This window comes from Delphinapterus leucas, chromosome 3 (genome assembly GCF_059928025.1).
Source record: "Delphinapterus leucas isolate spDelLeu-1000000601 "Yukka" chromosome 3, BTC_Dleu_Yukka2, whole genome shotgun sequence".
Classification (NCBI taxonomy): Eukaryota; Metazoa; Chordata; class Mammalia; order Artiodactyla; family Monodontidae; genus Delphinapterus; species Delphinapterus leucas.
The window spans coordinates 151,023,672-151,046,157 of NC_143131.1; the positions used below are offsets into that span (position 1 = coordinate 151,023,672).

Genomic DNA, 22,486 nt, shown 5'->3' on the forward strand with positions numbered 1-22,486 from the left:
AAAATTCATGTGATGCAGCAAAAGCAGTTCTAAGATGGAAGTTTATAGTGACACAGGCCTACCTCAAGAAACAAGAAAACACGTCATAAAAACAAGATGAAGTACCATCTAAATGAATCAGAAAAAGAAGAACAAAGTCCAAAGTCAGTAGAGAAAAGGACATAATAAAGATCAGAGGGGAAATGAATAAAAGAGACAAAAAAAGAGAAATCATCAGTAAAACAAAGAGCTGATTTTTTTTAAGATAAACAAAATTGAGAAAAATTTAGCCAGACTCATCAGGAAAAAAGAGGATTCACATAAACAAAATAAGAAATGAAAGAGGAGAAGTAACAACCAATATCACAGAGATACAAAATAAAATCATGAGAGAATACTATGAACACCTATATGCCAACAAATTGGACAAACTAGAAGAAATGGACAAATTTCTAGAAAGATACAATCTTCCAAGACTGTATCAGGAAGAAATAGACAATGTAAACAGACCAATCACTAGTAGTGAAATTGAATTTGTAATAAAAAAACAAAAACAAAAACAAAACTTCCCAGTAAACAGAAGTCCAGGACTGGACGTCTTCACAGGGGACTTCTACCAAATATATAAAGAAAAGCTAATACCTATCTGTCTCAAACTATTCTAAAAAATTTAAAAAGGATGGAATACTCCCAAATTCATTCTACAAGGTCACCATCACTCTGATATCAAAACCAAGGAAAGAGTCTACAAAAAAGAAAATTATAGGCAAATATATCTGATGAATATAAATGCAGAAATTCTCAACACAATATTAGAAAAACAAATTCAATAATATATAAAAAGGATATATATGCCATGATGAAGTGGAGTTTATTCTAGGGTCACAAAGATGGTTCAACACTTGCAAACCAATAAAGGAAGGAGAATATTCACATGATCATCTCAATAAACAAAGGAAAAGCATGTGAGAAAATTCAACATCCATTCATGATAAAAACTCTCATCATAATTGGTATAGAGGAAACATGTCTGAACATAATAAAGACTATTTACAACAAACTCACGACTAACATATTTAATGGTGAAAAGCTGAAAACTTTCCCCCTAAAATCAGGAACAAGACAAGGATGCCCACTCTTGCCACTTCTATTTAACATACATAGTACTGGTAGTCCTAGCAATAGCAATCAGACAATAAAAAGAAATAAAAGGCATCCAAACTGGAAAGAAAGAAGTAAAATCCTATTTGCAGGTGGCATTATACCATATGTGGAAAACCCTAAAGTCTCTATCCAAAAACTATTGGAACTAATAAAGGAATTCAGTAAAGTTGCAGAATACAAAATTAATATACAGAAATCTGTTGCTTTTTTATACACTTATAATGAACTATCAAAAAGAGAAAGCAAAACAAAATCATGTTTAAAATTGAATCAGAAAGAATAAAATACCTAGGAATAAACTTAACCAAGGAGGAGAAAAACCTAAACTCTGAAAATTATGAAACACTGATGAAGGAAATTGAAGATGATACAAAGAAATGGAAAGATATCCTGTGTTCTTAGATTGGAAGAATTAATAGTTAAATGTGTCCATACTACACAAAGCAATCTACACATTTGATGGAATCCCTGACAAAATAACCATGACACTTTTCACCAAATTAGACCAAATAATCCTAAAATTTATATGGAACTAACCACAAAAGACCTCAAGTTGCCACAGCAATCTTGAGAAAAAAAGTAGATCGCTCAAATTATCATGCTCCCTGATTTCAGACTATACTACAAGTCTACAGTAATCAAAACAGCATGACACTGGCACAAAAACAGACACACAGATCAATGGAAGAGAACTGAGACCCAGAAATAAACCCACACATCTATGGTCAATTAATCTACAAAAGGAGCCAAGAATATACGGCAGGAAAAGAAAGTCTCTTCAATAAATAGTGCTGGGAAAACTGCTCAGTTACATGAAAAAGAATGAAATCAGAACATTTTCTCACACCACATACAAAAATAAAATGGATTAAAGACCTACCTAAATATAAGACCAGAAACTATAAAACTCCTAGGAGAGAACAAAGGCAGAACACTCTTTGACATAGATCCAAAAAATATATACTGCAACAATTTATCTCCTAAGGCAAAAGAAACAAGAGCAAAAATAAACAAATGGGGAATAATTAAAGTTAAAAGTTTTTGCACAACAAAGGAAGACATTGACAAAATATCTGAATGGAAGAAAATATCTGCATATGATATGACCAATAAGGGATTAATATCTAAAATATATAAACAACTCATACAACTCCTTATCAAAAAAACAACCAGAGGGCTCCAATCAAGACGGAAGAATAGAAGGATGTGGAGCTCACCTCTTCCCACAAATACTTCAAAAATACATCTACATGCAGAACAATTCTCACAGAATACCTACTGAATCCTGGGAGCTCTCAGACACACAAAAGTGAAAGAAAGATCTCCATGTATCCAGGTAGGATGAAAGAAAATAAAAGGAAGCAGGACAGGACCTGAACCCCTGGAAGGGAGCTGTGAAACAGGAAAGATTCCTGCAACCTGGGAAGCCCCCGCACTGGCAGCAAGATCACCTGGGACAGAAAGAGAACTTCAGAAGCTCAGAGGAAAGTACAGCAACCAGTTTCGGCAGGCAGAACAGAGAGAGACCTGCACAGATGGTCCGTGCCACCACCCTGCACTCCCTAGCCCGATAAGTGCCTCCACTGGTGTGGGTGGGGGCTGGGTGCTGAAACTCGGATATTAGAGGACAGACCTGGGGACAGGACTGGGATTGGCTGCACAGAGACAGCCTGAAGGGGCTGGAGTTTGGTACAGGCTGCAATCACGGATGTATGCAGAAGAAGCCTGGGCCTGCCATAGAAGTGAAATACCATTTTTAAGCGGCCTGTGAAGGGAGGGGCAGGGCCTGCCATAACAGCCTCTTTCTCAGTGAGCTCTCAGCCAGCTTGGTCCCACCTCTACAAGCTCTGGGAGCACACAGGTGCAAGTGCCAGCATGTTGCCCACAGGCAGAGGTGGAGCTGAAATCAGAGCTGATCTCCAGGGGCCATTCAACTTAGGAAGCAGGGCTGAAATCTGAGCCCTTTCCCCATGGCTATGCAATCCACAGATTTAAACTGCCACCACCAGCTTTGTAAAATCTGCACCTGCAGGACATTCAAGTGGACAATGGGTACTCCCACAGCCGGGACAGGTCTGGCCTTAGAATCTGTGGGCTTATAGGGTGTGCATATGTGGAGGCATGGCCAGGGTCTGGGCTGTTTCCATAGCTCCCATGGTGGGTCCAAGTGTGCAACAACTGTGGCCCTGTTACCTGATTTCAGTGGATCTGTGCCTATGGATCTGCACTGATGGTTTTGTGAAAGCAACACCTGAGGGACACCAGGGCCGATTTCTGGCATTCTCACAGTTGAGGCAGGTCTGAGGGAAGTGCCAACAACAGTGTACTTTGTGAGGCAGGTGATAGGTAACACCACAGAGCACACTCTCCAGTGGACAGCTCCAGCAGAGGAATACTTAGTGGCTTCTCTCTCAGTGGGAGTGCTCCAATCCTGCCTACCTCAAACCACAGCTCACAAACAGATATGGGGGCTTCTAGTCCAACAACTAGGGAGCAGATCCTGCCCCCAACAGGGCTGTGACAACCATAGAGCAAAGAAGAGGCCCCATTCAACATTCAGTGCAAGCTCTAGCTAGACACCACAACAGTCACATCCCCGAATGAGGGGATAACAGCCAGCACACACTGAGAAAAGAGGTCACAGGCATCCATACTAAAAACAGTCCTCACACCAAAAAACATTAAACCCATGCAGGCTACACAGGGATGTTCCCATGCAAAAATAGCCCTCCAAGACCACAGTAGATAGCTGTTTCTCCTAAACTCATAGAGTAAGAGAAATAAAAGTAAAGTGAAGAAGATGAGGAACCACTCCCAATGAAAAGATCAAGAGAATTCCCCTGAAAGAACAAACAAACAAGACCTCTTCAGTCTAATAGAAACTGAGTTCAAAAAGGAGATAATGAAAATATTGAAGGAATTAAGAGAAGCTATCGACAGAAATGTGGATTACTATAAAAAGGAACTAGGAACTAGAAACTATAAGGAGGAGCCACGAAAAATTAGAAAATTCATTTGCAGAGATGAAATCTGAACTAAAGGCAATGAACAGCAGAATGAATAATGCAGAAGAAAGAATAAGTGATCTGGAAGATAGAATAATGGAAATCAGCCAATCAGAACAGCAGACAGAAAGTCAAATTTAAAAAAAATGAAAGCAATATAAGAGACCTATGGGATAATATAAAGCATGCCAGTCTATGCATAATAGGGATTCCAGAAGGAGAAGAAAGGTGAAAGGGGATCAAAAATGTAGTTGAAGAAATTATGGCTGAAAACTTCCCAAACCTAAAGAAGGAAACAGATATCCAGGTACAGGAAACACAGAGGGACCCATACAAGATAAACCCAAACAGACCTACACCAAGACATATTATAATTAAAATGGCAAAAGTTAAAGAGAGGATTCAAAAAACAGCAAGAGAAAAACAAAGAGTTTATTACAAGGAAACCCCCACAAGGCTATCAGCCGATTTCTCTACAGAAATGTTGCATGCCAGAAGGGAGGGGGAAAATATATCCAAAATCTTGAAAGGGAAAATTCTGCAATCTAAAATACTCTACCCAGGAAGATTAACATTTAGAATAGAAGGAGAGATAAAGAATTTCTCAAACAAAGCTAAAGGAATACAGCAATACTAAACCTGTCCTTAAAAGAAATATTGAAATGTCTTTTCTAAACAGAAAAGAAGCAAGAACCTATAGGAAAGAGAAAATCACATTTGGAAAGTATATCACTTAAATTAAGGTAGTATACAGATTAAGAAAAGAAAAAATAAAAAAAAAATTTGTGACAGCAGTGGTAACCACAATGAACAGCAAGATGATAAACATGAAGATTTAAAAGAGGACATCAAAATCATAAAATGTTGGGGAGGAGAGTAAGAAAATGTAGGGGTTTTTTTCAGAATGTGTTGGAGCCTATATGACTATCAGTCTAAAGCAAGTAGATATAGCAAGGGGTTAACATTTTTGAAAAACAGGGTAGCCACAAATCAAAAACATGCAATAGGTTCACAGAAACCAAAAAAGAACACAAACATAATACAAAAGGAAGGCATCAAAGTACAAAAGAAAAAACAAAAAGAAACAAAGAAACACAGAATCAACTGGAAAGCAAGGTTTAAAATGGCAATAAATACATATCTATCAATAATCACCTTAGATGTCAATGGACTAAGCACTCCAATCAAAAGACATAGAGTAACAGATTGCATTAAAAAAAATAAGAGCCTACAATAGTCTCCCTACAAGAGATCCACTTTAGGTCAAAGATCACACATAGATTGAAAGTGAGGGGATGGAAAAAGATACTTCAGGCAAATGGAAAGGATAAATTGGGGGTTGAAATACTCATATGATACAAAATAAACTTCGAAACAAAGGCCATTAAGAAAGAAAAAGAAGGACACTATATAGTGATAAAAGGATCAGTACAAGAAGAGGATATTACACTTGTCAACATATATATATGCACCCAATATAGGAGCACCCAAATACATAAAACAAATACTAACTGATATAAAGGGAGAAATTGATGGAAATACAATAATAGTAGGAGACTTTAACACCCCACTCACATCAGTGGCAGAACTTCTAGACAGAAAATCAATATGGCAACAGAGATCCTAAATGATGCAATAGAACAATTAGACTTAACTGATATTTTTGGAACACTACATCCAAAAAAAAGCAGAATACACATTGTTTTCAAGTGCACATGGAACATTTTCTAGGACTGACCACATACTAGGGCACAGAAAAAACCTCAGCCAATTTAAGAGTATAGAAATTATTTCAAGCATTTTTTTTTACCACAGTGGCATGAAACTAGAAATCAACCACAGAAAAGTAAATGAGAAAACAAAACAAAATGATTACATGGAAACTAAACAACATGCTACTAAAAGACCAAAGGGCCAACGATGAAACCAAAGAATAAATTTAACAATACCTTGAGATAAATGACAGTGAATACACAACCATACAAAAATTTACGGAATGCAGCAAACGCAGTTCTTAGATGGATGTTCATAGTGATACAGGTCTTCCTCAGAAAACAAGCAAAATCTCAAATAAACAACCTAACCTACCTCCTAAAATAATTAGAAAAAGAAGAACAAACAAAACTTAAATTTAGCAGAAAGAAGGAAATAATAAAAATCAGAGGAAATAAAAGATATTTTAAACACAATAGAAAAAGAAATCAATAAAACCAATAGCTGTTTCTTTGAAAGGGTAAACAAAATTGACCAACTTCTGGGCAGGCTCACCAAGAAGAAAAGATAAATAATCCAAATAAACAAAATACAAAATGAAAAAGGAGAAACAATAACCAATACCACAGAACTACATAAACCATAAGAGAATACTATGAACAATTGTATGCCAACAATTGGAGAGCCTTGAAGAAATGGACAAAATTCTAAACATTTACAGTCCACCAAAACTGAATCAGGAAGAAATAGATTATTTGAACAGACTGATCACTCACATGTATACACACATATATGTATATATGTGTCTCTATATAAACACACAGAGTATATATGTAATTATATATATATATACATGTATACATATGCACATAATATTTTGAGCTATTTTAGGGTAAGTTACACATGTATAATAGTTTGACCCTTTATCGCTAAATATGTCAGTGTGTGTTTCCTAAGAATAGGGTTATCCTCTTACATTTTCACATCATAGTACAGTTATCAACTTTAAAAATTTACATGAATATAATCCTTTAATCTACAGTGCATCTTTCAATTTTGTCAGTTTCTTAATAATGTCTTTATAGAATAACCCCGACCAACTCCTCCAGGAGGCAGTCAACTGGGTCTGTGACTAAGCTCCAGTTAAAACTCTAGAAACCAAAGCTTAGGTGAGCTTTCCTGAATGCAAATTCTTCATGTCTATTAGCACACGTCATTGATGAGAGGAGTTAACACTGTCCATGACTTCACCAGGAAAGGACAGCTGGATGATCCGTGTTTGGAGACCTTCTAAAGTCTACCAATTGCATTTTTTCCTTTGTCTGATTTTAATTGGTATTCTTTCATTGTATTTTCACTATCTGGAGTCCTGGCTCTATATAATACATGATGTTCTCCACTTATAAATTTCAAAGGTTCAGACCCTGACGTTGAATGCAAAATACTACAATCAGATTTTGATCTGATTTTTAGAGGAAATCTATGATTAGAAAAAAGTTAAAGATTCCTTCTGTAAATCATCTTCTGGCACATTGCTTTAAATTTTTAACATTATTCTATACAAGTCTGTATGGATGTTCAGAGTGGACAGCTCATCTGTGCAATAGGATGTTTTATTCTAGATCAAAGAACAATTACCACTCTTAGTATGTGAGATATTTTAATGGTTATATTTAAACAGTTCCTTTTCTTTAAAGTTTTTGTTGTCTATTCAAAATCATCAGTGAACTCAAATGCCAATCAACTGGGGCTTGGTTGAATCAATAATGCTGTATCTGCAAAGTAGAATACTATGTAACTATTAAAAGAGATAAATCTACCTGGCTTAACATAGAAAAATCCCCAAGATGGATTGTCAAATAAGAAAGCAAGCTATGAGGGATTTTAGAGTAGATACACAATTTAGTTGAGAAAATAAGTATGTGTTTACATATGTACCTGTGTATGTACAGACAAAGTTTGGAAGGATATACCCTATTTTATTAGAACAGTTACCTCTTAGAAATAAATGTAAATAGATTTTTAAAAATGTATACATTTAATTACTGATTGAAATTTTCATTAGGAGCTTGTATCACTTTTATATGCAACATTGAAAGAAAAAAATGACATATACCATGAGCGTTTGTAACTATATAAGCAAGTCTAAAGTTAATATTCAAAGCTCCTCATAATTTAGCCTCTGCTGATATTTCCACCATTACTGTTCACTTTGTTAGGATCAGTTGCAGTTTGCTTCTGGTTTACTAACTCTGTTTTGGCCAAAGCAATCTCCCTTTTCCTGAATATGCCTCATGTGAGTGTATAGTAATGTCTCTGAACACCTCCATTCACAGGGAGGAATCCTGGCCTCCTTTACATGCTAGCATGTGTTCTTCCATCATGTTTTCACATACCTAACACTCCTGCCTACCGATACCAAGAGCAGAATTGTCTGAACGGCAGGGATTGTGTACCACTGCCATTGTTTTCTCCAAATCCCTGTGCAACCTGTAATTTACATAATTTATTTAGATTGCCCCATATTTTCTTTTTTTTTCACATGTTTATTGGAGTATAAATGCTTTACAATGTTGTGTTAGTTTCTGCTGTACAACAAAGTGAATCAGCTATATGTATACATATATCCCCATATCCCCTCCGTCTTGAGCCTCCCTCCCACCCTCCCTATCCCACCCCTCTAGGTCGTCACAAAGCACCAAGCTGACCTCCTTGTGCTATGCAGCAGCTTCCTACTAGCCATCCATTTTACGTTTGGTAGTGTATATATGTCAGTGCTACTCTTTCACTTCATCCCAGCATCGCCTGCCCCCTCCCCTGTGCCCTCAAATCCGTTCTCTACGTCTACATCTTTATTCCTGCCCTGCCACTAGGTTCATCAGTATGGCTTTTTAAAATTCCATATACATGTGTTAGCGTATGGTATTTGTTTTTCTCTTTCTGACTTGCTTCACTCTGCATGACGGATTCTAGGTCCATCCACCTCACTACAAATAACTCAATTTCATTCCTTTTTATGGTGGAGTAATAGTCCATGTATATATATATATATACGCCACATCTTCTTTATCCATTCATCTGTTGATGGACACTTAGGTTGCTTCCATATCCTCACTATTGTAAATAGAGCTGCAATGAACATTTTGGTACATGACTCTTTTTGAATTATGGTTTTCTCAGGGTATATACCCAGTAGTGGGATTGCTGGGTTGTATGGTAAAAAAAGAAAAAAATCAAAAAAAAATTTGTGAAAGCAATGGTAACCACAATGAACAGCAAGATGATAAACATGAAGATTTAAAAGAGGACATCAAACTCATAAAATGCTGGGGAGGAGAGTAAGAAAATGTAGGGGTTTTTTTCAGAATGTGTTGGAGCCTATATGACTATCAGTCTAAAGCAAGTAGATATAGCAAGGGGTTAACATTTTTGAAAAACAGGGTAGCCACAAATCAAAAACATGCAATAGGTTCACAGAAACCAAAAAAGAACACAAACATAATACAAAAGGAAGGCATCAAAGTACAAAAGAAAAAACAAAAAGAAACAAAGAAACACAGAATCAACTGGAAAGCAAGGTTTAAAATGGCAATAAATACATATCTATCAATAATCACCTTAGATGTCAATGGACTAAGCACTCCAATCAAAAGACATAGAGTAACAGATTGCATTAAAAAAAATAAGAGCCTACAATAGTCTCCCTACAAGAGATCCACTTTAGGTCAAAGATCACACATAGATTGAAAGTGAGGGGATGGAAAAAGATGCTTCATGCAAATGGAAACGATAAATTGGGGGTTGAAATACTCATATGATACAAAATAAACTTCGAAACAAAGGCCATTAAGAAAGAAAAAGAAGGACACTATATAGTGATAAAAGGATCAGTACAAGAAGAGGATATTACACTTGTCAACATATATATATATATGTACCCAATATAGGAGCACCCAAATACATAAAACAAATACTAACTGATATAAAGGGAGAAATTGATGGAAATACAATAATAGTAGGAGACTTTAACACCCCACTCACATCAGTGGCAGAACTTCTAGACAGAAAATCAATATGGCAACAGAGATCCTAAATGATGCAATAGAACAATTAGACTTAACTGATATTTTTGGAACATTACATCCAAAAAAAAGCAGAATACACATTGTTTTCAAGTGCACATGGAACATTTTCTAGGACTGACCACATACTAGGGCACAGAAAAAACCTCAGCCAATTTAAGAGTATAGAAATTATTTCAAGCATTTTTTTTACCACAGTGACATGAAGCTAGAAATCAACCACAGAAAAGTAAATGAGAAAACAAAACAAAATGATTACATGGAAACTAAACAACATGCTACTAAAAGACCAAAGGGCCAACGATGAAACCAAAGACTAAATTTAACAATACCTTGAGATAAATGACAGTGAATACACAACCATACAAAAATTTACGGAATGCAGCAAACGCAGTTCTTAGATGGATGTTCATAGTGATACAGGTCTTCCTCAGAAAACAAGCAAAATCTCAAATAAACAACCTAACCTACCTCCTAAAATAATTAGAAAAAGAAGAACAAACAAAACTTAAATTTAGCAGAAAGAAGGAAATAATAAAAATCAGAGGAAATAAAAGATATTTTAAAAACAATAGAAAAAGAAATCAATAAAACCAATAGCTGTTTCTTTGAAAGGGTAAACAAAATTGACCAACTTCTGGGCAGGCTCACCAAGAAGAAAAGATAAATAATCCAAATAAACAAAATACAAAATGAAAAAGGAGAAACAATAACCAATACCACAGAACTACATAAACCATAAGAGAATACTATGAACAATTGTATGCCAACAATTGGAGAGCCTTGAAGAAATGGACAAAATTCTAAACATTTACAGTCCACCAAAACTGAATCAGGAAGAAATAGATTATTTGAACAGACTGATCACTCACATGTATACACACATATATGTATATATGTGTCTCTATATAAACACACAGAGTATATATGTAATTATATATATATACATGTATACATATGCACATAATATTTTGAGCTATTTTAGGGTAAGTTACACATGTATAATAGTTTGACCCTTTATCGCTAAATATGTCAGTGTGTGTTTCCTAAGAATAGGGTTATCCTCTTACATTTTCACATCATAGTACAGTTATCAACTTTAAAAATTTACATGAATATAATCCTTTAATCTACAGTGCATCTTTCAATTTTGTCAGTTTCTTAATAATGTCTTTATAGAATAACCCCGACCAACTCCTCCAGGAGGCAGTCAACTGGGTCTGTGACTAAGCTCCAGTTAAAACTCTAGAAACCAAAGCTTAGGTGAGCTTTCCTGAATGCAAATTCTTCATGTCTATTAGCACACGTCATTGATGAGAGGAGTTAGCACTGTGCATGACTTCACCAGGAAAGGACAGCTGGATGATCCGTGTTTGGAGACCTTCTAAAGTCTACCAATTGCATTTTTTCCTTTGTCTGATTTTAATTGGTATTCTTTCATTGTAATAGGCTATAGCCATGAGTATAATAGCTTTCAGTGATATTTGTCCGTTTTTCTAGAAAATTATCGAACTTGCGGGTGGTCTTGGGGATCTCTGAACTTGTAATTTGTGTCAAAAGTGAGGGTGATTAGGGAAATGCCCAGACTATTTAGATGGTGTCAGAAGAAAGGGCGGTATTGCGGACAGTTCTCTAGCATCACAGTATTACATTGACCTGCCCCCGCCCCCTGCCCCAGCTATCAGAAGTGCCCTGTGGTACCTCAGACACCTGGAAAAGGTCACCAAACTTAAGTTTGCTTACACTGAAATTGCCTTTACTGGGTGGGTTCTGTAATTTAATCTCAAACAAAAGATTGCTCTCAAAACACAAGCCTATTTCTTTTGTTCTGAGGGTATTTTAATAGTTGTCTCCAAAAGATGTGAGGACATGTACCATATGACCTGCTCTACTAGATAGCCTAATGACAGTTTTGGGAGAAAGCTTTCTGGGTGCAGCTCTTATTACCTCATTGCTGACTTTATGAGTTAGCGGGAGGTAAGGAAGAGCAATTCGATAGGATAAGACATGCTGGGTTTAAACCAATTTCTACCCCCCAAAACACCTTTGGAGACTTTTCATACTATAATATAGCACATACTTGAGAAATAGTTAATATTTTTCCATAGTGAATCTTGCTAGTGAGGGAGGAAAACACTACTAAAAGGAATAGCAGTCTAAAAATTGATTCAAACAAATGCGCCATTAGAAGCATGCAGTTAAAGTAGTGAGTAAAGATGTGATGCTTTATTTCTTACAATTCTTTCTATGAACATCCATACTTTAGGACCCATAAAAAGGATCAATGGATGTTCTTTCTTTTTTATTAAATTTGTAAGTCATTGGAAAATATACAGGCCCACACTTCTTTGCTCATATCCCGTTCATCTGTGAGAGAGGGTGAAAATAATGGCTCAAAATGTTTCCCATCTTTGTCAGAGTCATATATCCTATTGATTGCTTGTTTCCAACAAATGGTGATGAGCCATAAACTCTAAAGCCCTCCATGCCCCATCTCCTTAACATTCTCCTCATAACAACCAGAATCAGGTCCATTCTATCTGCTTTTGTGATTTTAATCATTAGTTTGTAACTTTAATACCATCCATTTTGCTATCAACACGGTATGTAAGGGTTTTTTTGGATGAAGAAAAATGAACATTTTGCATTTTAAAATTGCATTTAATAATTTAGAACCACCATGGGTTTCTGTTCTTAGAAACTGCAACCAGATCTCATATCAGCAGATTTGATTATTGAAAGCACAGAGTAAAAGTTGCATTATAATGTATAAAGATGCTGATGAAGAGCAATGGAGTGCTGTGTGGTACAGCTTTGATTTACAGATCAACTAGGGTGGCCAGTTATTGATCATTACCTGTGAATTATTGATACCCTGAGATCAGTGAAATGGTTTCTTTTCAGCTTGTCTCAATTTACACTTCCTTCAAAGAATGCAGGTTTTGTTTGTAGGACTGTCTTTGTTTGACTTCCCTGAAACCTAATGGTTCACAGTACTTGTTAGAAGAGGATTCTATTGCATCTTGATATTTTAGGGAAATAAAAGTGTCTCCTTGGAAGGAAAGTCTTTCCGTTCAGTGTAGTAGTATTACCCCTTTGTATCAGATTCTTGTAGGGTCCTGGTTCTTTTAATATGAATTTGCCTTAATCATGTAACGACCTTTCCCACTTTTCTTGACCAAGTGACATTAGAGGTATTCTTTTCTTTCCTTCCTTCCTTCCTTCCTTCCTCCCTCCCTCCCTCCCTCCTTTCTTTCTTTCTTTCTTTCCTTCTTTCTTTCTTTCTTTCCCTTTCTTCCTCCCTCCCTTCCTTCCTCCTTCCCTCCCTCCCTTCCTCCCACCCTTCCTTCCTTTTCCTGTCTCTCTGTCTTTCTTTCTATCTTCTTTCTGATGTGAAAGAGTTGTCAAGTGACAATTAAAACCATCATTATTTCACCCCAAATCAGAACCTTGAAACCACTTTTAAGTATACACTCCCCTTTACTCTTCTTGTGCAATTAGTTATCAAGCTGTATTGATAGTTTTCCTTGATATCTCATCAGTCTTTTCCCCCTTATTCTAATTGTTGCTACCATAATTAAGCACTTGCAATAATCAGCTATTTTCACTATCTGGAGTCCTGGCTCTATATAATACATGATGTTCTCCACTTATAAATTTCAAAGGTTCAGCCCCTGACGTTGAATGCAAAATACTACAATCAGATTTTGATCTGATTTTTAGAGGAAATCTATGATTAGAAAAAAGTTAAAGATTTCTTCTGTAAATCATCTTCTGGCACATTGCTTTAAATTTTTAACATTATTCTATACAAGTCTGTATGGATGTTCAGAGTGGACAGCTCATCTGTGCAATAGGATGTTTTATTCTAGATCAAAGAACAATTACCACTCTTAGTATGTGAGATATTTTAATGGTTATATTTAAACAGTTCCTTTTCTTTAAAGTTTTTGTTGTCTATTCAAAATCATCAGTGAACTCAAATGCCAATCAACTGGGGCTTGGTTGAATCAATAATGCTGTATCTGCAAAGTAGAATACTATGTAACTATTAAAAGAGATAAATCTACCTGGCTTAACATAGAAAAATCCCCAAGATGGATTGTCAAATAAGAAAGCAAGCTATGAGGGATTTTAGAGTAGATACACAATTTAGTTGAGAAAATAAGTATGTGTTTACATATGTACCTGTGTATGTACAGACAAAGTTTGGAAGGATATACCCTATTTTATTAAAACAGTTACCTCTTAGAAATAAATGTAAATAGATTTTTTAAAATGTATACGTTTATTTACTGATTGAAATTTTCATTAGGAGCTTGTATCACTTTTATATGTAACATTGAAAGAAAAAAATGACATATACCATGAGCGTTTGTAACTATATAAGCAAGTCTAAAGTTAATATTCAAAGCTCCTCATAATTTAGCCTCTGCTGATATTTCCACCATTACTGTTCACTTTGTTAGGATCAGTTGCAGTTTGCTTCTGGTTTACTAACTCTGTTTTGGCCAAAGCAATCTCCCTTTTCCTGAATATGCCTCATGTGAGTGTATAGTAATGTCTCTGAACACCTCCATTCACAGGGAGGAATCCTGGCCTCCTTTACATGCTAGCATGTGTTCTTCCATCATGTTTTCACATACCTAACACTCCTGCCTACCGATACCAAGAGCAGAATTGTCTGAACGGCAGGGATTGTGTACCACTGCCATTGTTTTCTCCAAATCCCTGTGCAACCTGTAATTTACATAATTTATTTAGATTGCCCCATATTTTCTTTTTTTTTCACATGTTTATTGGAGTATAAATGCTTTACAATGTTGTGTTAGTTTCTGCTGTACAACAAAGTGAATCAGCTATATGTATACATATATCCCCATATCCCCTCCGTCTTGAGCCTCCCTCCCACCCTCCCTATCCCACCCCTCTAGGTCGTCACAAAGCACCAAGCTGACCTCCTTGTGCTATGCAGCAGCTTCCTACTAGCCATCCATTTTACGTTTGGTAGTGTATATATGTCAGTGCTACTCTTTCACTTCATCCCAGCATCGCCTGCCCCCTCCCCTGTGCCCTCAAATCCGTTCTCTACGTCTACATCTTTATTCCTGCCCTGCCACTAGGTTCATCAGTACGGCTTTTTAAAATTCCATATACATGTGTTAGCGTACGGTATTTGTTTTTCTCTTTCTGACTTGCTTCACTCTGCATGACGGATTCTAGGTCCATCCACCTCACTACAAATAACTCAATTTCATTCCTTTTTATGGTGGAGTAATAGTCCATGTATATATATATGCGCCACATCTTCTTTATCCATTCATCTGTTGATGGACACTTAGGTTGCTTCCATATCCTCACTATTGTAAATAGAGCTGCAATGAACATTTTGGTACATGACTCTTTTTGAATTATGGTTTTCTCAGGGTATATACCCAGTAGTGGGATTGCTGGGTTGTATGGTAGTTCTATTTTTAGTTTTTTAAGGAACCTCCATACTGTTCTCCACAGTGGCTGTATCAATTTACATTCCAACCAACAGTACAAGAGGATTCCCTTTTCTGCACACCCTCTCCAGCATTTATTGTTTGTAGATTTCTTGATGATGGCCATTCTGACCAGTGTGATGTGATACCTCCTTGTGGTTTTGATTTGCATTTCTCTAATGATTAGTGATTTGCATTTCTCTAATGATTAGTGATGTTGAGCATCCTTTCATGTGTTTGTTGTCAATCTGTATATCTTCTTTGGAGAAATGTCTATTTAGGTCTTCTGCCTATTTTTGGATTGGGTTGCTTATTTTTTTGATATTGAGCTGCATGAGTTGTTTGTATGATTTGGAGATTAATCCTTTGTCAGTTGCTTCATTTGCAAATATTTTCTCCCATTCTGAGGGTTGTCTTTTCGTCTTGTTTATGTTTCCCTTTGCTGTGCAAAAGCTTTGAAGTTTCATTAGGTCCCATTGGTTTATTTTCGTTTTTATTTCCATTTCTCTAGGAGGTGGGTCAAAAGGGATCTTGCTGTGATTTATGTCATAGAGTGTTCTGCCTATGTTTTCCTCTAAGAGTTTGATGGTGTCTGGTCTTACACTTAGGTCTTTCATCCATTTTGAGTTTATTTTTGTGTATGGTTTTAGGGAGTGTTCTAATTTCATTCATTTACATGTAGGTTGTTTATTTGAGATGTTTCTTGTTTTTTAAGGTAGGGTTGTATTGATAGAAACTTCGCTCTTAGAACTGATTTTGCTGCATCCCATAGGTTTTTGTGTCATCATGTTTTCATTGTCATTTGTTTCAAGGTATTTTTTTATTTCCTCTTTGATTTCTTCAGTGATATCTTGGTTATTTAGTAGTGTATTGTTTAGCGTCCATGTGTCTGTATTTTTTGCACATTTTTCCTGCAATTGATATTTAGTCTCATAGCGTTGTAGTTGGAAAAGATACTTGATACAATTTGAATGTTCTTAAATTTACCAAGGCTCGATTTGTGACCCAAGATATGATCTATCCTGGAGAATGTTCCATGAGCACTTGAGAAGAATGTTTATTCTCTTGTTTTTGAATGGAATGTCCTATAAATATCAATTAAGTCCATCTTGTTTAATGTATCATTTAAAGCTTGTGTTTCGTTATTTATTTTCATTTTGGATGATCTGTCCATTGGTGAAAGTGGAGTGTTAAAGTCCCCTCCTATGATTGTGTTACTGTCGATTTCCCCTTTTATGGCTGTTAGTATTTGCTTTATGTATTGAGGTGCTCCTTTGTTGGGTGCATAAATATTTACAATTGTTATATATTTTACTTGGGTTGATCCCTTGATCATCATGTAGTGTCCTTCTTTGTCTCTTGTCTTTGTTTTAAAGTCTCTTTTGTCTGATATGAGAATTGCTACTCCAGCTTTCTTTTGATTTCCATTTGCATGGAATATCTTTTTCCATTCCCTCACTTTCAGTCAGTATGTGTCCCTAGGTCTGAAGTGGGTCTCTTGTAGACAGCATAAATATGGGTCTTGTTTTTTTAACCATTCAGCCAGTCTGTGTCTTTTTGTTGGAGCATTTAATCCATTTACATTTATGGTAATTATTGATATGTATGTTCCTATTACCATTTTCTTAATTGTTTTGGGTTTATTATTGTAGGTCTTTTCCTTCTCTTGTGTTTCCTGCCTAGAGAAGTTCCTTTATCATTTGTTGTAAAGCTGGTTTGATGGTGCTAAATTCTCTTAGCTTTTGCATGTCTGTAAAGGTTTTAATTTCTCTGTCAAATCTGAATGAGATCCTTGCTGGGTAGAGTCATGTTGGTTGTAGGTTTTTCCCTTTCATCACTTTAAATATGTCCTGCCATTCGCTTCTGGCTTGCAGAGTTTCTGCTGAAAGATCAGCTGTTAACCTTATGGGGATTCCCTTGTGTGATATTTGTTGCTTTTCCATTACTGCTTTTAATATTTTTCTTTGTATTTAATTTTTGATAGTTTGATTAATATGTGTCTTGGTGTGTTTCTCTTTGGGTTTTCCCTGTATGGAACTCTCTGCACTTCCTGGACTTGATTGACTATTTCCTTTCCCTTGTTAGGGAAGTTTTTGACTCTAATCTCTTCAAATATTTTCTCAGACCCTTTCTTTTTCTCTTTTTCTTCTGGGACCACTATAATTCGAATGTTGGTGTGTTTAATGTTGTCCCAGAAGTCTCTGAGACTGTTCTCAGTTCTTTTCATTTTTTTTTTCTTTATTCTGCTCCCTGGCAGTTGTTTTCACCATTTTATCTTCCAGCTCATTCATCCATTCTTCTGCCTCAGTTATTCTGCTATTGATTCCTTCTATAGTATTTTTAATATCAGTTATTACATTGTTCATCACTGTTTGTTTGCTCTTCAGTTCCTTTAGATCCTTGTTAAATGTTTGTGTTTTTCTCCATTCTGTTTCTGAGATTTTGGATCATCTTTACTGTCCTTACTCTGAATTCCTTTTCAGGTAGGTTGCATATTTTGTCTTCATTTATTTGGTCTTGTAGGATTTTACCTTGCTCCTTCATCTGTAACATAATTTTTGTTGTTTCATTTTTTTTTTGATGGGAGGGGCTGTATTCCTGTCTTACTGGTTGTTTGGCCTGAGGCTTCCTTCAATGGAGTTTGCAGGAAGTTAGGTAGAGCCGGACCTTGGTGCCGAGATGAGGACCTCCAGGAGGCCTCACCTCAATTAATATTTCCTGGCATCTGAGGTTCTTTGTTAGTCCAGCAGCTTGGACTTGGTGCTCCCACCACAGGAGCTCGGGCCTGACCTCTGGCCTGGGAACCAAGAACCTGCAAGCTGCATAGCATCATTAAAAAAAAAGAATAAAAAAGAATAAAAGGAGCAGTACAATAACAAAGAATAAATATAAAATTAGAACAATAAAAAATGTATTAGGAAAAATAAAAATATAATTGAAACAACTGCAACTGCAACAAGGGAAAACAAAACCACACCAGAAACAAGAAAAAAAAGTGGTGGGGGGGAACAACCCAAAAGGAGCAGAACAATAACAAAGTATAGAGAATAAAATAAAATTAGAAAAATAAAAGGTTTATTAGAAAAAAATAATTATATTAATGAATTATCAAGAAGAAGGTAAAACAGCACCCTGACCTAAAAGAAGAGAAAAGGAAAAAAAAAAAAAAGGCCTTGGCTCTTGGGGGTGGAGTTTAGGTGGGGGGGCGGAACTTAGGCAGGGGCAGGGTTTAGGGTTGGGCAGGGCCTAGCCAGGGTGGTGACGTTTGAGTGTGGGGCGGGGCCTAGACTCAGGACCCACACAGCCAGAAAAGGCCTTGGGTGTGGGGACTAGGCTGGGCAACATTCAAGTGTGTGGTGGGGCCTCTGCCTAGGACCTACACGGAATGGGAGAGGCAGCACATCCAAAGGGGTTCTCTGGAGTGTGGATTTCGGGAGTTTGGAGGTAGGGCCATGGGTGAGGGTGTGTGTGCGGGGTTTAGGCCCAGGGTGTTTGGAGGGGGTCTCAGAAGGGGTCTCCGAGTGTAGAGGTGGGGCCCTGGGTGGGGGTGTAGGGGCAGGGCTTGGGCTCTACCTGGTAGGAGGGAGGCTCCCAGGGCAGAGGATTAGGCCTGGGAGCCCAACAGGCTCCCCGGTGCCTAAGTGGGCAGCGAAAGCGCTGGCCGTGTTCCTTTCTGTTCCTCCACGCCCTCCCCCATGGTCTCTCCCAGGGTCTCCACAGTCGCCGCTGGACCCTAACTGTGGGCTGGTCCCACTGAGTGTAGGAACTCCTACCCCCACCCATTTGCCCCTCAGGGGTGCAGGTCCCAGAGGTCTGGCCTTTACTTTTGATCCCCCTTTCCTCCCTCCCACTCCGTCAGGACCCACGCAGCTGGAGGGGTTTAGGTGGGCAGAGGATCAGGTCCGGGATTTCATCAGGCTTCTGGGGCCCAAGAGAGTAGGGGAAACCTAGCCACCCTCCCTTTTGATCCTCTGCCCTCCCAGTGGTCCCCCAATTTCCCCCTCCAGGTGTGGGATCTCTTCCTCTCCCCCAGCTGCCCCTCAGGGGCGCCAGTCCAGTCTCACCTCCACTTCTCCTCCCCACTCACTCTCCCCATGCCCCATGTCGTACTTGGTTGCTGGGGGTTCCTCCCGTCCCCTTAGGCGTCCGTGGTCCCCTACCGGTGCCTGGTAGGTGCCCTAGTTGTGCCAAGATGCGAATTTCATGCCCTCCTAGTCTGCCATCTTGACTCCCCCATATTTTCTTTAGTGCTTTATAAGGGTAACTGGGTAATTAAGTATGAAAAGTGAAACCACTGATATAAGTCAGTTCTATATTCACTTTAATAACTGTTAGAACAAAATAGCTGTTAAAATATCTTACACACTGAAAGTGGTAATTGTTTTTTGATCTATGATTATGTATCTTTTGGCACAGAGAAGCTGTCCACTCTGGCCATTCATGTAGCCCTGTTTGGAATCACTTTAAAATGCTTATCTTAGATTTCTAAGTGCTTAAGGCCAATGTCCCATTTAAAAAACATTCTTCCATACAGGTCCAGTGACCCCTTTTCAGCACCTTACTTATCTTTCTATGCCTTAGTTCTTCATTTGGTGATAACAGTAGTTCCTACCTGATAGAGTTGTTATGTGATTATATGAGGTAATGATATTTCGAACGTGCTTAAAATAGTTGTTTGGCATGTATTAGTGATGTTTCATTTAATCCTCACTTGGGACTTATCTTGAGAGCTTAGTAAAACACCATTCAAATATAGCACTTAAAACAGTGCCTGGCACACAGTAAGTATTCAGAATAATTTATGGAAATAATTCTTCTTAATTTTTTTCTCCTCGTCTGAATCCTCCCCAGCCACATTTCACAAAAGTATCTTAGCACCTTTTATGCTCTTTTGTCTCAGGGCAGGCTTGTATTTCAGTGCTAACTTGCAGAAATTTCCTGGAAGATATATTCCTCTCCTGGGTTTTGATCTTTAAAGGCTGAGCATCCTGGAAAGATGATACTAAGTGCCTATGTTTAGGATTGGAATTTTGGAGGATGCACATTGATGGTGACAGGATTTTGGAAGGAATGGGAAGCAGTTTGAAGGTGAGATTCTAGAGGCTCCTAGTCTCAGCGTACATCCCCAGGTACATACATGGCGTAAAATCAAATAGCTTTTAGATTATAGACTTGCATAATGAGGATTTCTGCTGTGGCCGCAGAAGACTGCAAGATGAAGCTCTTTCTCTAGAATGTCCTAAATTATGGGTGAACCCTGAAGGTGATACACCCAGCAATGGCAGAGATCAGAATTTCCTAGCAGCCCATTAGGCTTTTGAGGCTGAATATAATTTGATTAAATGAAAATAAAATCATTGATCATTCTTGCATACCCTATAAAATGAGATTCACAGCCCTTAACCAGAGAAATTGGGTCCTTTTATAGGCTAACTTTGTCCCTGTCAAACTGGGATATGCACCTCCTGATGATCCAGAAGGACAGTTGAATATTTAATAACCTGAGCTCCAGGATCCATTACCCATCTAATAGCTGTTCTTTGGAGGAAACGCAAATGACTTTTTCCTAATCTTTATTCAAGGATGAGTCTTAAGAAGCTCTGGAAACATAAACAGCATGAGCTCCATCGAGAATAGTGCAGAACAAGCACACATTAAATAGTAAACTAGAAGGAATCTGAAAGAGTGAATGGTGGTCATTTTGAAGTAAAAATTCTAAACCCAGTGGTGGATGGTAGGACAGATAATGACACATCTAGTCACCACAGACTCCCTAATAAAGCATAAACCTTAGCTTTGTTGCAAGGATGAAAGTAAGAATAATCTCCCTTAATGGGAGCAGCAGACCAGAGGTGTTTAATCACCTAAAATCACTGATGGTAAAATCACCTCATCGTGCTCATGGAGGCAAGGATCATTTACACACACTTCAAGTCACCCTTGACAAACAGGCTCTTTGTTGATTTCATTAAGTGTCGAACTTTTCTCACCCAGCTCGCCTCAGGATGCACACATTTCATTTCCATGCGTGTTCTGGGAGGACAGTCCATGTCATTTGCCAGCATTTCGGCCAACATATACATAATCAAATGCAGCCACCATGGAACATGGGCTGAGAAACAATCCATCCAGTGTTTAATGAGTAACATTAGCATGCTCTTAAAAGCACTAATAGCAAGTTTCATTACTGTTCATTTTAGTGTGGATGGCAGCTATCCAAAACCTAACCATGTACTAAATTCATTTTAGTAAAAGCAGAAAATAATAAATAAAATAAATGATTGTAATTACAAGTTACTTCTAGAAGTTACACTTATATTAACATGACATTAACTCAGAAAAGAAACACTTTCTTCTTTTTTTTTTTCCAGATTACAATTTTCTTTTAGGAAACCCTTTCTCTCCTACAGTGACTTTCAATCTAATATTGTCTTCAAATTAATTTTCATTATTTTATTATAAAAGTGATGTTATTATACTTTTGGGGATTTTGATCCTGAGGATCAGAAATTGTTCAGAAGGCATTTGGAGTTTTCTATAAATTTGTTTATATTGACTTTTGCAGTATCCACTCCCACTGCTTTCTTGTGTGCCTTCCTATACTTCTTCCCTTTCCAGTCTCTTCAGGATGTTCCCCAGCTCCTTTACAGCTATGGTTCTGGATGTGATTTTAGTTCTGCAAGTCACACATTCTCACGGGGACATGGATTTGGAATTTTCTGGTGCAGATGGTGGCAGAGGTTCTCAGTTGCTGGAGTCACCAGCTTCAGCGGTGTTTCCTGATTTGAGAATCTGCTTCCTCACCATTGCAGAGGCAGTAGCTGTTGTGGCAGCCTGGTGTGGCCAGAACCTCAGTCTAGGGTCTGTTGCTTCCCTTCTCTCTAATTATAAGCTTTTCTACTTCAGGTATCTAGGAAAGATTCTATGCTCTACAGCTGAACCCTGAGTAAGACTGCCTTGGTGCCTACTTCATAGATTGCAAACATTTTGGTGATTAAATGGGATACTTGCATACAGTTTCCTTAGCCAAATGCCTGGCACAGAGTGGATAATAAAT

General features: G+C 37.5%; 1 protein-coding gene across 4 annotated transcripts in view; it reads left to right on the forward strand.

Annotated features, from left to right (window-relative positions):
- Positions 1–15,550: 15,550 nt before the first annotated feature.
- LOC149749746 (2'-5'-oligoadenylate synthase-like protein 2) overlaps positions 15,551–22,486 on the forward strand; it is a 160,775-nt gene continuing 153,839 nt past the window's right edge. For 2 of the 4 annotated variants that reach the window (XR_016392483.1, XR_016392482.1), the window contains exons 1-2: positions 15,551–18,873; positions 20,330–20,517. The gene's annotated coding sequence lies outside the window, so the exon portion shown is untranslated. The remainder of the gene's footprint in view (positions 18,874–20,329; positions 20,518–22,486) is intronic. The other 2 variants (XR_016392480.1, XR_016392481.1) reach the window with 2 other exon arrangements.